General features: G+C 40.7%; 1 protein-coding gene across 2 annotated transcripts in view; it reads left to right on the forward strand.

Annotated features, from left to right (window-relative positions):
- Window positions 1–782: 782 nt before the first annotated feature.
- The window catches only part of MYO9A (myosin IXA), a 247613-nt gene continuing 234310 nt past the window's right edge, over window positions 783–14085 (forward strand). The window contains exon 1 of one of the 2 annotated variants that reach the window (XM_012640651.1): window positions 783–1198. The gene's annotated coding sequence lies outside the window, so the exon portion shown is untranslated. The remainder of the gene's footprint in view (window positions 1199–14085) is intronic. The other variant, XM_012640652.1, reaches the window with a different exon arrangement.

Consider the following 14085-nt stretch of genomic DNA (forward strand, 5'->3'; position numbering starts at 1 on the left):
GCAGGGGCCCCTCCTCTGGCGCAGAGAGCATACTGTGCTTTTTTCCCCCTCTATTGTTATTTTACTGTGCTACCACTGCGGATTCTCTCACAGTCTCCTATAACAGCATTTCAAAAAGCTGAGACTATTTCATTCGCCTCTGACATTCTGGAATCTCAGGCATGGAAACCACTCAGTGAAAAGTCTGAGGAATGAATGGAAACGAAGACTTGGAACAGAGGTCGGGGGCGGTGACAAGCGGGGGGAGGGGAAAGGGGCGTGTGCGTGTGGAAAGGGGCGGGGGCTGTGAGGGGCGGCGCTGATAATCCAGCACCAGAGTGGGGAGGGGGCATGGATACGCCAGTCTGCGTGGGCGGGAAAGCAATCCACTGCCGGGACAAACTGAGACAAACCAAAGTGGGGAGGCGGCTTCTTACCTGCCTCAGGCCTCACCACCACAACCAGCCTTCAGGCACCTCTGTATTGGCCGGAAAGCGAGAGCTACGGTCGCAAACCCAGAATTTTCTTCCCCAACCTTGCGACATTGCTCTATAGTAGAGGGAAAATCTGAGCGATACTACCCAGCTCTGCCGTAAGGTGAGGAAGAGAAGTTTGGGCGGGGCCTCCTGGGGCGTAGGAAACGGGGTGTGTCCGCGCAAGCGCATACTGTACTCTCAGGCGGCGTCACGTGCGGGGGCGGGGCCGGGCGGGGCTGGCCCGGGCTGGCAGTAGGGGGCGTGGGAGGTAAGTGCGCGCGCGCGCCTGCTCGCCTGCAGCCGAGGAGCCGCGCGGGGCGGGGCCGCGTGCGCGGGACCGGGGGCGCGCGGGCCGAAGCGGACTAGGGACGCGGCGTTGGTTGACTGTGGCGGTTCAGAGTACAGTACGGCCAGGACCGTGAGAGGCGGCGGCCGCGGAGGCAATCGCTGCACCGACGGAGGCGGCCACAGCGGTTGAGGCGGCGGTCCGACGCGTGCTCTCTGGCGGGCGCGGCGGGGGATGTGCCTGCCTAGGCCGGGCGGAGTCTCTCTGACAGGGCGGGGGATGCGCAGCGGCCGCTCGCCCAGACCCTGAGGCGGCTGGGCCCATCCTCCTGGAACCGTCCGACCCTCCGTGGCCTCGGCCTCTGCTGCCTCCTCGGGCCTGACTCTGGGGCCGAGGGTGGGAGGCAGCTTCCGCTGTCGAGCAGGGGGCCGTGGTGGCCACCGCGGAGGAGCCTGAGGTAAGACCCGCCCAAGCGCCCAGCGGCCCTGCAGCCAGTTCTGGCCCACGTCTCAGTCTCGGTCTTTGGCTCTCGTAGGGCCGCCCCGCCCCGGCGGAGACGCCCCGCGAGCGAGCCTGCCCCGAGCCTCCCAAACACCCGATCGCGGCCCGGGATCCCCAGCAGACCCCACCCCTCGGGTGTTCCATTGGCCAGACACCACTCCGGTCCTCAAGCCTCCCCGGCGATCCTGTCACGGTTCCCCCGTCACTCCCGGCAGACCCCATTAGAGCCCCTCAGACTCTCTTAGGACCCTTAATGGAGCCTCCGGACTCCGTTACATCCTCCGAGCCGACCTGATCGCAGTTTCCGAGACTAAGTCTTGACCGCTCCCTGACCCATTGCATCCCCCCGTTCCAAGGCAGATCCGTCGCTGCCCGCCGCCCTTCTTAGTAGAGCCCCTTCCCAGCTCGCTCACCGCCAAGAACGCTAGCTCTTCCCCTACCCATCACGCCTTCAGATGGCCTGTGTCACGATGCTCTTACCGCCCAGTAGATCTGGTGTCAGTCCCTCTAGACGCCTCAGACTTCGGCCTTTACCCCCACCCCCTACTGTAGCCTCTCTCGCAGACCTCTCCTCAAGCAAACCTTGTTATCTTTCTCCCCAGTCGTGGCCCTTTCTTTGGTTGAAAGAGTTTTGCCATGAAGTCCTGAGGGGATGTTTGCTTAGCCTGGTGTATTCCCGCCGGTGTGGCTTAAGGGGACCGACTGAGACCCATGTTCAGAGGGTTTGGGCTAAAAAAAGGGAGGGAAAGGGAAGGGTACCGGCGCATAGGGCACGGTGTGTGTGTGCCATTATAAGGTCATACAGCCTACTCATCTTTTCTAGAGCGTGTGAGGTAGTCCAGATCTGACATTTTAGGGGCCTCTGTAAGGATGAAATCACATTAATGGATATAACTATCTCCTTGTAGTATTACTTCACCTCTTTATTCTACAGATATTGTGCATTGTTTTTTGAAGGATACTAGGGACCTCTTTTTGGATTCGCTGTTTTCGAATTTGCTGGAAAAATAAAATTTGCAGCTTTCCTTAATCCCTGAAGATTTCAGTGTCAGTAATAAATTTCTACTACCTGGTGCTGCTGTCCTGCTTCTCTGAGGAGCAAGTAGAAAATTCATGCTATGTCACTGATGTCATTACCAACAGCCTTCTCAGTAGTAGTCAAATGTTGAATAAAATTTTTGTTGAACTCCTGAGCTGTCAAGAAGGAAATGTCATGTTACATCAAATGATTAGTGCATATTTTAACGTTGGTATAAAGATGAAGTATAAAGAGGTCTTTGTAGTCAGTACTTTCAAAATTTTTATTTTGTGTATGTGTAACTAAGGAGGGAGAAAATCATATTAAAATTATAGGTAATAACTAGACATAGTATAAAAGTCAAAAGGCTCAGAAGATTAATGTAGTAAAAAGTTTCTGTTCCTCTTTAATCCTCCAGGCACCCATTTTCCCTCTTTTTTTTAGGTGCTTCATGTGTATCCTTTCTGTGATATTTCCAGCATATAGAAACCTATACATTTCAGTTCTTAAGATACCATACACATGGTTGCATACTATACACTCTGTATATAGCTTGTTTTTTTCACTGAACAGTACTAAATCCTAGAGATCATTCAATAACAATACATATGAAAGTACCTCATTTACTGGCTGGATAGCGTCCCATTTTGGTGGACTTGAGGTTATTTTCAGTCTTTTGCTTTCACAAACAATGCTGTATGCTTTTCTTTTAAATGTATCAGCTGCTATCTATGTATTTAAATAGTTTTCATGATTTAAAAAAAATTCCTGATGATTCTTTTGTGTTGAACCTACAGAAAGCATACAATTAAAGTAAATTTCTCATTGAACTTCTGAGCTTCCATGGTGTAACTAGCTTTGATGATGATTATACTATTCATTAGATAAATTATTGAAGGATTTTAAAGCAGGGGACTGAAATGATCAGATACATATTTTTAAAAAGTCACTCGAGGCTGGGTGCAGTAGCTCACGCTGTAATCTTCGCACTTTGGAACGCCATGGTGGAAGGAATGCTTGAGGTCAGGAATTCGAGACCAGCATGAGCAAGAGTGAGACCCCCCCCATCTCTACAAAAAAAAAAAAAATAGAAAAATTAGCCAGCTGTGTGGTGGCATATGCCTGTAGTCCCAGCTACTTGGAAGGCCAAGGCAGGAAGATCACTAGAGCCTAGGAGTTTGAGGTTGGAGTGAGCTATGATGAAGCCACTGTACTCTAGTTCTGGCGAAAGAGTGAGGCTCTGTCTCAAGAAAAAAAAAAGTCACTCTGGCTGCAGTAAGGAGGGTGGATTGAAGAGTAGAATAAGGCTAAAGGCAGGAATATCAGAGGGTTATCTTGGGAAACGGTACTAGTGCGTCTGAACTTGGGTATTGAGAATTGACAGGATTTGGTGATTTGATTGGATTTGGGATTAGGGAGAAGGTGCGTGGAGGATAAAATCTAGGTTTCTTGCTTGTGCCTTTTACTGAGGTGGGGATCCACATGAAGGAGGAGTGGGATTTTATTTTTATTTTGTCAAGGAGGAGGGATAGAGGAGTTCAATTTGTGACATGTTGCGTTTGGGTGCCTGTAATTCCATCAGATGTAGATGGCCAGTAGGCAGGTGGATTTGTAGCTGAAGCTCAGTATCAAGTTCTGGGTTGCTAGCAATAGATTTTGGAGGCAAAATTGTATAGAGGAGAAGTGAAAAGGTTTTAGTACAATAATCCAACGTTTAAAGTACAGGTAGAGTTGAATACCAAAACTAGTAAATTATACGATTAAGTTCTTTAAAAAATCTTGTTACTATAGTTTAAGCATTAACAGTGAAATTCACTGACTAATATATTACTTTTTAAACAGTTTTTTTCCCATAGTTAACTTAATGGTACATATAGTTCATGAATGAAATGGGGTAAATTTAAATTTTTTTAGAAAAGTACAACCTCAGTATAATTTAGTAATATAAACCTCGTCTTTACTAATTATTTGGATTATACTATGTAGAAGTTTGTTTAATCTTTAATATTTGCAAAGAAGTGCAGGAAGTTTGAAGTTTGCCAAGAATGTTAAGGTTTTCAGTTTGAATGATTTTTAGTTATGTTAACTTAGTTTGAAACAAATATTAGTCAAAGACTTTTCAGACATTTTAAAAACCACAACATTGACTTAATGTATTGATTCCTAAGTTTAGAGCTGCTGTCTAGAGCTCTTGCCTTTGCTCTAGACCCCTGTAAATCACTGCCTAATGGACATCTTCGCTTGGATTCACATTTCACAAGCACATCAATCCAAACGTTTATAAAACAAAACCCTTTTCTGCCCCTCTTTCCTCCAAAACAGTGGGGGAGACAGAAACTGTGACAGAATTTTTCCTTCCTCCTGATTTCCTGTCTTGATTAATGGCACCACTCTCTTCTCATGAAGCATTTAGGAACCTGGGAATCATCCTCCACTTCACTCTGTAGCTCACTGCCAGCATCCATTTTGTCACTGAGTCTTGCACATTCTCCTTCATATTTTAGATCATTCCTTATTACTTCTTCTTGTCTCTGTCTTATTTTAACCCAAAATGGCTGCTGGGCTTCTGTAATGCTTCCTAAGTGGTCTTCTTGCCTTCTGTCTTACGCCTCTTGTTTTGTCGTACCCTCTAGTTCATTCTCTACACTGCTGCCAGAGTGAGTGTTCTAAAATGCTCTTTTAGTTAGGCTCTTTCAATTGCAAGGAAGAGACTCAAGTTACCTTAAGTAATGAAGTGCTTATTGAAAGGAAACATGCACAAGGGAACCCAGGAAAAGTTAAACAACTTGATCTCAATAAGAACAGAAACCTAATAAAGCTGGAAGCAGAATACAGACTTCACTCTAGTGCTTTCTTGTTAACTTAGCTTCTCTTTCTTTCTGGGTTATTCTTTCTTTCTACTCCAGTTTTTCTCTATCTCATAGCTTCCATTTATTCCTCGTTTCTGCTCCTTACATCTACTATGTCACTCCTGTGCCAACATCTTGCCTCCTGGTTTCTGTCTTTTTAACTTCACCTCCTGTTGCTGACTTCTTCCTTCTCCCTAGGTTTTCTTGATTTGAATTCCCAAGAAAACAATTTGTTTGTCTCAGCTCTTTTTCTCATTGGTTGCTAGCAAGCCTGTATATTTGGATTGTGCGACCACTCCTGGCCATTTAGTGTTGGCTGTGTGTTTTTATGTACATATGGGTGTGGGGCAGGATCATAATGGTGAAAAGTGTGGGGCAGTAGGATAGTTTCCCACAAAATGGGGTTGTGAGCATGGCAGGCACCATAATTGACATGTATCGTACAAATAGAAATCTAATCTTGTCCTTCCTATTGAAAGATCTTCAGTGTTTTCTCATTGCCTTCAGGATAGAATTCAAACTGTAGCATGGCATGTATATGAGATCATTCATGACCTGAGTGTTACTTCTCTAGCTTTTCTTCCCTTCCTTCCTTCCTTAAATTCTTTGGCTTACTCTTACTGAATTTAGGCTTCCTCTCATGTAGAGTGCTTTTTCTCTTGCCTTTACACTTGATGTTCCATTTCCCTGGTTTCCACTGTCCCCTTTCTTTGCCTGGCTAATTCCTATCTGACTTTTAAGACTCATTTTAGGTGTATCTTCTTCGTGAAGCTTTCCTTTATCCCTTTCAGGTTAAGTTAGGTACCACTCTCGTGTATTTGTGTAGCACATAGTAATTACTTCTATCATAGCTTTCTAATGAAATTGCTTAATTACTTGTCTGTTTTTTCCACTAGGCTTTAACTTCTTTGGTAAGAGGGATGGTATTAGTGCCATCTTAAAAATACAAGGTTTTTATAATAAATTATAAAATATACAGAAAGTACATAGATCATGTGTCTTTAGACATACAAGGGATATGGTTATTAGAATTTTGATCCTATAGAAAGAACATACATAATTTATGTTATACAAATAATTTTGGCATACTTTTTGCAGTAGACAAGTTCAAACTCAAATAATACTAATATTCTAAAGTTTACTTGTGGGATGTTTATATTTAGGTAAGTTTTCTTGTTTATAAATTTAATGTCATTTTAGAGTGGCAGGAAATCATATAGTAAAGTATATTTGATGAAAATGGCCTATAACTTTGAGCAGTGAATATGCTTGGGATAGGTACACTAAACACATAAAGCACTTTCCAAAGAGTATTTGGCCTCTGGGTTTTAATGTGAATTATGTTGCTAGCATATTTTGTCAGTGGGGTCATCTAACGGGCAACTGGAGTGTAATTTTACATGTACAGTGAGGAAAGGACTGGCTGTCCTGTCATAGACAGCTGGCTTGCTAAAAATTGGTTCTTTTTTACAACTGGCAATAATTTTAGAGTGTACTTTTTCTCAGTTTTGATTTTACTTAAAGATTATATAGCTCTTTGAATGTAAAGGTATTCTTTTAAATATTCTTTTTCCTTATATAGGCTTTACTTTTACTGTCTGTTCATCTTAAACCCATTAAATCCAATTAAGTGGAAAGACTGTGGATTTTTAAACCTAGATTTCTAACAGTCCTGGATTCAAGTTCCAGCCTTATTACTTTCGAGCTGTCATTTATGGGCAAGTCACTTAACATTTCTCAGCTTCAGAATGTTCATCTCTCAAATGGTGATAATATTTACCTCACAAGATTATCGTTGAACATTTTGTGTAAAGCACTAAGCACATAGTAGATACTCAGTATGTCTTCCTTTTCCCCCTTTAATATATCTGTTTCTTGTTATGTTTAAAAATGAGAACAAGAATTTTAAGAATTTTGTTGTGTGGCTTTTACAGTGAATGGCTAATGAAAGTCTTGCTAATAGAAATAAAGTTTAGAATAGTCTACTAGCTGTTTTTTAAGTATGATCATATTTTTCAATTAAAAATATTTCAAAGAAATGCTTTTCATAATGTCTTAATATATAAGATTAATGGATGTTAGAATGTATCTTGATTCAGCATGAAGTATCACAACAAAACGTGTTCTGTTTGCCAATGACAAACATTCCTTAAATCATTGACAGGTTTTAGTACTATTGCTGTTTGTAGTGTGTAAGTATTTGTTAGAAATCTGTTTACTTTTATTGATCAGATGATAAGCGGGCTCAGTAATCTCTGGAATTTTTTTTTTAAGAGACAGGATCTTGCTATGTTGCCCAGGCTGGCCTTGAACTCCTGGGCTTAAGTGATCCTCCTGCCTCAGCCACCCAAGTAGCTGGCACTGCAGGCATGTGACACTGTACCTGGCTAGGATTTTTTTTTAATCTAAGGGAGAAAGTTTTTTAGGTGACTTTGTGGACATGTGCTTATAAATGATTTTTAGATCATATTTTTTCCTTGTTTGCTTTTGCAACTCTACATTCTTTTAGTTGTCTTCTTACCTCCCTCTTTTATAATAGAAAACGTAAAAAATATTGAAAAGGTGAAAGAATAGAACAAAGAACACTAATATATCTGCCCCCTAGGTTCAAAAGTTAAGATGATGCCATCCATGTTTACTTTATTATTTTCTATATATCCGTATACATTTTTTTTTTTTTTTGAGACAGTCTCACTCTGTTGCAGGCTAGAGTGCCATGGTGTCAGCCTAGCTTACAGCAACCTCAAACTTCTGGCTCAAATGATCCTCCTGCCTCAGCCTCCCAAGTAGCTGGGACTATAGGTGCATGCCACCACACCTGGCTAATTTTTTATTTTTAGTAGAGACAGGGTCTCCTTTTTGTTCAGTTGGGTCTCGAACTCCTGAGCTCAAGCGATCCTCCTGCCTCAGCCTCCCAGAGTGCTAGGATTACAGGTGTGAGCCACTGCTGGCCAGGCCTGTCTGTATACATTTCTGCTGAACTATTTGAAAGTAAGTTGCAAGTATTGTGGCACATTTACTGCAATATACTTTAGCATATATCTCTTAAGAAATAGGTAATGTTCACATCGCCAGTGTACTATTATCAACACCTAAGAAAAATTATAATTCCTGTTTAGGAAAAACTCAAACTGTTTTTCCTATTCTTTTACTCAACATAACAACACAGATTTCTGTGACCCTGAAATATGTGGGGATTCCTCCCTACTAGCAAGCAAACAATCAGTTCTGTAGTTGACACAAGCTGGGTGTCCTTCAATTCAATTCAGACACTATCTACCCAGAGATAGTGTCAGATCCTACAGGTTGAGGGCTCAGTCCCCAAGACTGCCCCTCCTCCTCGACTTCAGACAATAGTCAGGAGTCTGGGCCTCAAGAACTTCTGATTGGCTGGCTACAAGTTGGGGTTCCTACGATCCCCTTTGGGCTTGATTAATTTGTTAGAGCAGCTCACAGAACTCACTTATTTACATTAACCTGTTTGTTATATAGGATATTTTAAAGGATACAAATAAACAGCCCGATTAAGAGATATATAGGGCAAGATGTGGAAGTGTCTTCAGCGCAGGAGCTTCTTTCCTCATGGATTTGGGGTGTGCTACCGTCCTGGCACGTGGATGAGTTCTCGTTCACCTTCTTGTCAGACTCCACATTTTCAGCTCTCCAGAAGCCCCTTAAACTTGGTCCTTTGGACCTTTTATGGAGACTTCATTGTTTGTTCAAGATTGAAGCATGGACAACTGTGTTGAAATGTGATTGGACAAAAAGGGTATGATCTAAACCCAGCAAGGCCTGTCTGTTCAGATTCTTCTTTGCCTCCTTGTGTGCAGCATTCTTTCCTCCAGGGTATGGAGGCAGGACCCTCTCTGAAATGAGGGCCTTATGACCCACAATCAGATTAGAGTCCTGCCACGCTGGCAGGTGAAGGAGGACAAGAGGTGGTCAGAGAGAGATTCTGTTTACTGAGGCCTGCTCCAGAGGTCTAAAGCACCTAACAGTACAACAAAACACTGTAACAAGGGCTATGGGAGTTATGAACCAGAAACTATGGATAAACACACACACACACACGCATATATTTATTTTCTCATAATATCACAATTCCCTAATAACATTTAATATTCAGTCTATATTTGAATTTTCCCAATTGTCCTGTGAAATGATTTTTTCAAACCAGAATTCAATTTTTTTTTGTATTTCATTTATCTCTTTGTAGTCACTTTTAATCTATACTAGTTCCTTCCCACATTCACCTTTCCTATGATATTGAAAGTTCTTTGAAGAGTCCAGATCACTTTTCTTGTGGAATGGCCTGTGTCTAGAGTTATCTGGTTGTTTCTTTGTGCTATTGTTTAACTTACTCTTCTAGTCTTTGTATATCCTGTAAACTGGAAGTTATGTTTTAAAGGATTGATTACATTCATGTTAAAAAGTTGTGGAAAGAATTCTTCATAGGTGATGTTATATATCATGTTGTATCCTATGGGAGGTACTTAATGTCAGGTGTCCTACTGTTAGTGATCAAAGTTTGATGAGATTTAAGGTGGTGTTTGCTATATATCTCCATATTTAAAGTATGTTTTTCCCTCCTTAGACCAATTACAATAACTTGTGGGAGTGATACTTTGGTACTATACAAATATTCCATTCCTTGATACTCTTTATCTAATAATTCTAGCATCCTTTGTTGATCCTTAGGCATTTGATTAAGGCTTACAAAATGGTAATTTTCCTAATTCTTTTACATTTATTTGCTATCATTCTTCAGTTAATAAGAGGTTTGTAACCTTCATCAACTGGAAGTGAACTACATGTCCTGATAAAAGGGCAGAGTAAATGCATAATTCTTTTTCTGTCTAATTTTCAGAGTGAGGAGTTGTATAATAGTCATCTACAATGGTGGTAAATGAATTCTTTAATAGTCTCATGGATTTTTGTTGTGTTAAAATAATTTATAGACTTTGTTCTTTTTGATGTTCAAATTGTCTCAGATAGGAGCAGTGAGAGCTCCTTCAAGCAGGCTCCTGAGTTTGTTTTTTTTTTTTTTTGCATGAATCCGTTACTCTTTGAGTGATTCCTTACTTTTGGGTACAAGATATCTTACCTCACTGTGAACTTTTCCTGCTTTAGACTTGGAATCAACAATTTCTTCAAGGAGCTCTGTCTCCTTTATAGTGGAGGATTGTATTTAGAAACCATTATCTGGATGCTAGGTATGCTCCTTGTTATAGGGTTGTCATTGTTTCTAGGCCCTGACAGAGAACAAAAGCACGATATCATATTGATAATTCTAGTTCAAATTTAACATTGTAGGCTGCTGCCACCTCTTCCTCCTTCCTCCTCCTCCTGGTTTGTTAAGTTTTTTTCTTCTCTTCTCTTCTCTTCTCTTCTCTTCTCTTCTCTTCTCTTCTCTTCTCTTCTCTTCTCTTCTCTTCCTTAATGAATGAATCTATAAATGAATGAATGACAGGGTCTTGCTGTTTTGCTCAGGCTGGAGTGTAGTGGCGCAATAATAGCTCATCGTAGCCTCAAACGCCTGGGCTTGGGTGATCTTCCTGTCTCAGCTTCCAGAGTGCTGGGACTACAGGCACACGCCACTGTGCCCGGCTAATTTTTTTATATTTTGTAGAGACGGGGTCTCACTTTGTTGCCCTGACTGTTCTTAAACTCCTGGGCTCAAGCAATCCTCCTGCCTTGGCCTTCCAAAGTGCTGGGATTATAGGAATGAGCCACTATGCCTGGCTGTTAAGTTACTTTAGTCTATCTCTTTTATAGCAAAAATCTTGGTTGTTTGTTTACATTGATATGTTTTTTTCTAAGTATATACATAATAGTTTAAAAATAAAACTATTCAATGAAACTGAAGGTTTCTTTGCATTTCTTTTTGTCCTTAGAATGTATTCTACTAAGGAAATACATATTGGTAGGAGTACTATGTTCAGAAATCACTGGAAATCATTATTTTCTCTGTGATTGTTACCAATTTGATATCAGGCCCATTTATTTTTTATTTTAGGGTTTGCTTCACCACTTTAATTGTTTTATGGTACCTGAGTCTGGAGGGACTATAGATGATTTGCCTGCTTTCTTCCCCTATGCTTCCTGGCTTCTCAAAACGTTGAAGCTAAAATCCTGATGTCTTGAGTGTTTTCATGTAAGGATTACTTACGTTCTGTCCTCACTGGTTTTTCCCACAACTTACTCTATTTTCCCTCGATTTTAACCTTTCTTTTTCCTCGTATCTGCCTTAAGTCTCTCAATATAGGGTTCCAAGCATTTAATGCACAGCTTCTTACAGTCTAGTAGGACAAATAAGATATATGCTATGAGTGAAAAGAGTAAGAGATTAGCAAAATACTAAAGGCAGAGGGAAGAGTGCCTGTTGGGCTACAAGGAATTCAAGCTCTGGGGCTCACAGAATGGAAATTGGAAGTTAGGGAAACCTAACCATTGAGATCTAAATTGTCTTTTACTCTAGTGATTGAATGGAATTTGTTTTCATTTATTTATTTTTTATTTTTTTTCTTTTATTTCAGCATATTATGGGGGTACAGATGTTTAGGTTACGTATGTTGCCCTTGGTCCCACCCCCCCAAGTCCGTGTTTCAAATATGTTTTCATTTATTGATCAAAATATTTATACATCTGTTATTATCAGCTCACTGTGGTGGGCACTGTGGAGGATATAAAAGATTATGTAATTATAGTGGTTTTTAAAAAAATGCACACTAGGTTTGTTGAGAAGCCAGGAGAACAGGAAAAAAACATGCATACTAGGTACCAGCCTTACTTCTGCTGCCCTATTATATTGAGTTACCATAGCAATCATATGCAGTTGTTATTTTTTCCTTTTCATCCATATACAGATGCTCCTTGACTTACAATGGAGTTACATCCCAATAAACTCATCATAAGTTGCAAATACCATATGTGGAAAATGAATTTAATACACCTGACCTGTCATGGCCTGTCCTTCCTTAAATGTGCTCAGAACACTTACGTTAGCCTGCAGTTGACCAAAATCATCTGGCAACACAGTGCACTGTAGAGTATTGGTTGTTTACCCTCATGAGAGCTGCTGCTTGCTGCCACTGCCTAGCATCATGAGAGAGTATTGTATATTGCTAGCCCAGGAAAAGATCAAAATTCAAAATCCACAGTACAGTTTCTACTGAATGAGTATTGCTTTTGTACCATGGTAAAATTGAACCATTGTAAGTTGGGGACCATCTGTATATGCGGAAATGCATAGAACATGCAGTTTAAAGAAAATTATGAAGCAAATATTAGTGTTGTCATTACCTCATTACCCAGGCTAACAAACTGGAATTATTTCCATCCTACCTAACTTTCCTCTTGTCCTTGTCAACATATCTCCCTCAGTGGAGATTTAGTATAGTTGAATTTGTCAATTTTGGCTAATAGATATTATCCTGACCTTTGTGACTATCATTTTCTTGCTTTGCTTCATAATTTTAAATACCAGGTATATGTATATCCTCAAACCACATAGTTTTCCTTATTTTTGAGCTTCATATGAATGGAATAATAATTCATGTATTTTATATGATTTAAAAAATACAGTCCAATATTATATTTGTGAGATTAATTCCAGGTTGTTGTAGTTAGCCATAGTTCATTAGCTTTCATTGTATTAAAGTATTCCATTGTATGATTATACTCCAGTTCATTCTAGTTTGGATGGACATTTGAGTTGATTTCAATTTCTTGATATTATCATACAGACAATGCAACAGTGACTTCTCTTGTACCTGTTTTGTGTTTGCATGTGTGCAAATGTTTCTTTAGAATGCCTAGGAGTGGAATTAGTGGGTTGGCATGGTATGTACCCATTCAACTTTGATACTGTCAAAGAGATTTTCAAAGTTATTGTTTCAATTTATACTTTGGTCAGCACAGTGTATGAGAGTTTCCATTGTTCTTCATCCTTAATTTTTGCCAATCTGAAGTTTGTGATGGTATCACATGATTTTAATTTGCATTTTCATGATTACTAATGAAGTTGAGCATCTTTTCAGTCATTTGAGTTTCAAGTGTCTATTCAAGTTGTTTGCCCAGTATCTTTAAAATTAGTCTTTTTCTTACTGATGGTTAGAAATTTTGTATGTGTTTTAGGTACTGGTCCTTCAGTCATACAGTTATATCTGTTACAGGTGTCTTCTGTTTTTGGCTTGTTATTTCACTTTCTTTATGGCGCCTATTGATCAACAGAATCTCTCAGTCTTAATAAAGTTGAATTTATCAACTTTGGCTAATGCTTTTTAAATCCTTTTAAAGAAGTCCTAACCTGAGGTAAAGAAGACACTCTCCTATATTCTAAGAGATTTTAAGTTTTAAAACTTTCACAAATTTGGTCTTTTTTTTTTTTTTCAATTTAATTTATTTTTTTTTTAGGGACGGGGTCTCAACTATGTTGCCCAGGCTGGAATGCAGTGGCTATTCACAGGCGCGATCCCACTACTGATCAGCACAGGAGTTTTGACCTGCTCTGTTTCCGACTTGGGCCGATTCACCCTTCCTTAGGCAATCTGGTGGTCCCTTGCTCCTGGGAGGTCACCATTTGATGCCAAACTTAGTGCGGACACCCGATTGGCATAGCGCACTACGGCCCAGAACTCCTGGGCTCAAGCGATCCTCCCGTCTCAGCCTCCCGAGTAGCTGGGACTACCAAATTTGGTCTTTACTTGGAATAATTTTGTGGATAGTATGAGGTCATGTTTCATTTCCTCCCCGTCATCAGTTTTTTGTTTTTTTTTTTTTCTGAGGGACATATTCTCCCTATGTTGCCCAGACTGGAATACAGTGGCTATTATTCACAGGTATGATCATGGCACACTATAACCTCAAACTCCTGGGTGCAAATCATGCTCCTGCCTCAACCTCCAAAGTAGCTGGAACTACAGGCACTTACCACCGCACCTAGCCCTGCATCAGTTTTTTTTTTTTTTTTTTTTT

This window comes from Propithecus coquereli, unplaced genomic scaffold (genome assembly GCF_000956105.1).
Source record: "Propithecus coquereli isolate 6110/MARCELLA unplaced genomic scaffold, Pcoq_1.0 Scaffold155, whole genome shotgun sequence".
In the NCBI taxonomy this organism is placed as follows: domain Eukaryota; kingdom Metazoa; phylum Chordata; class Mammalia; order Primates; family Indriidae; genus Propithecus; species Propithecus coquereli.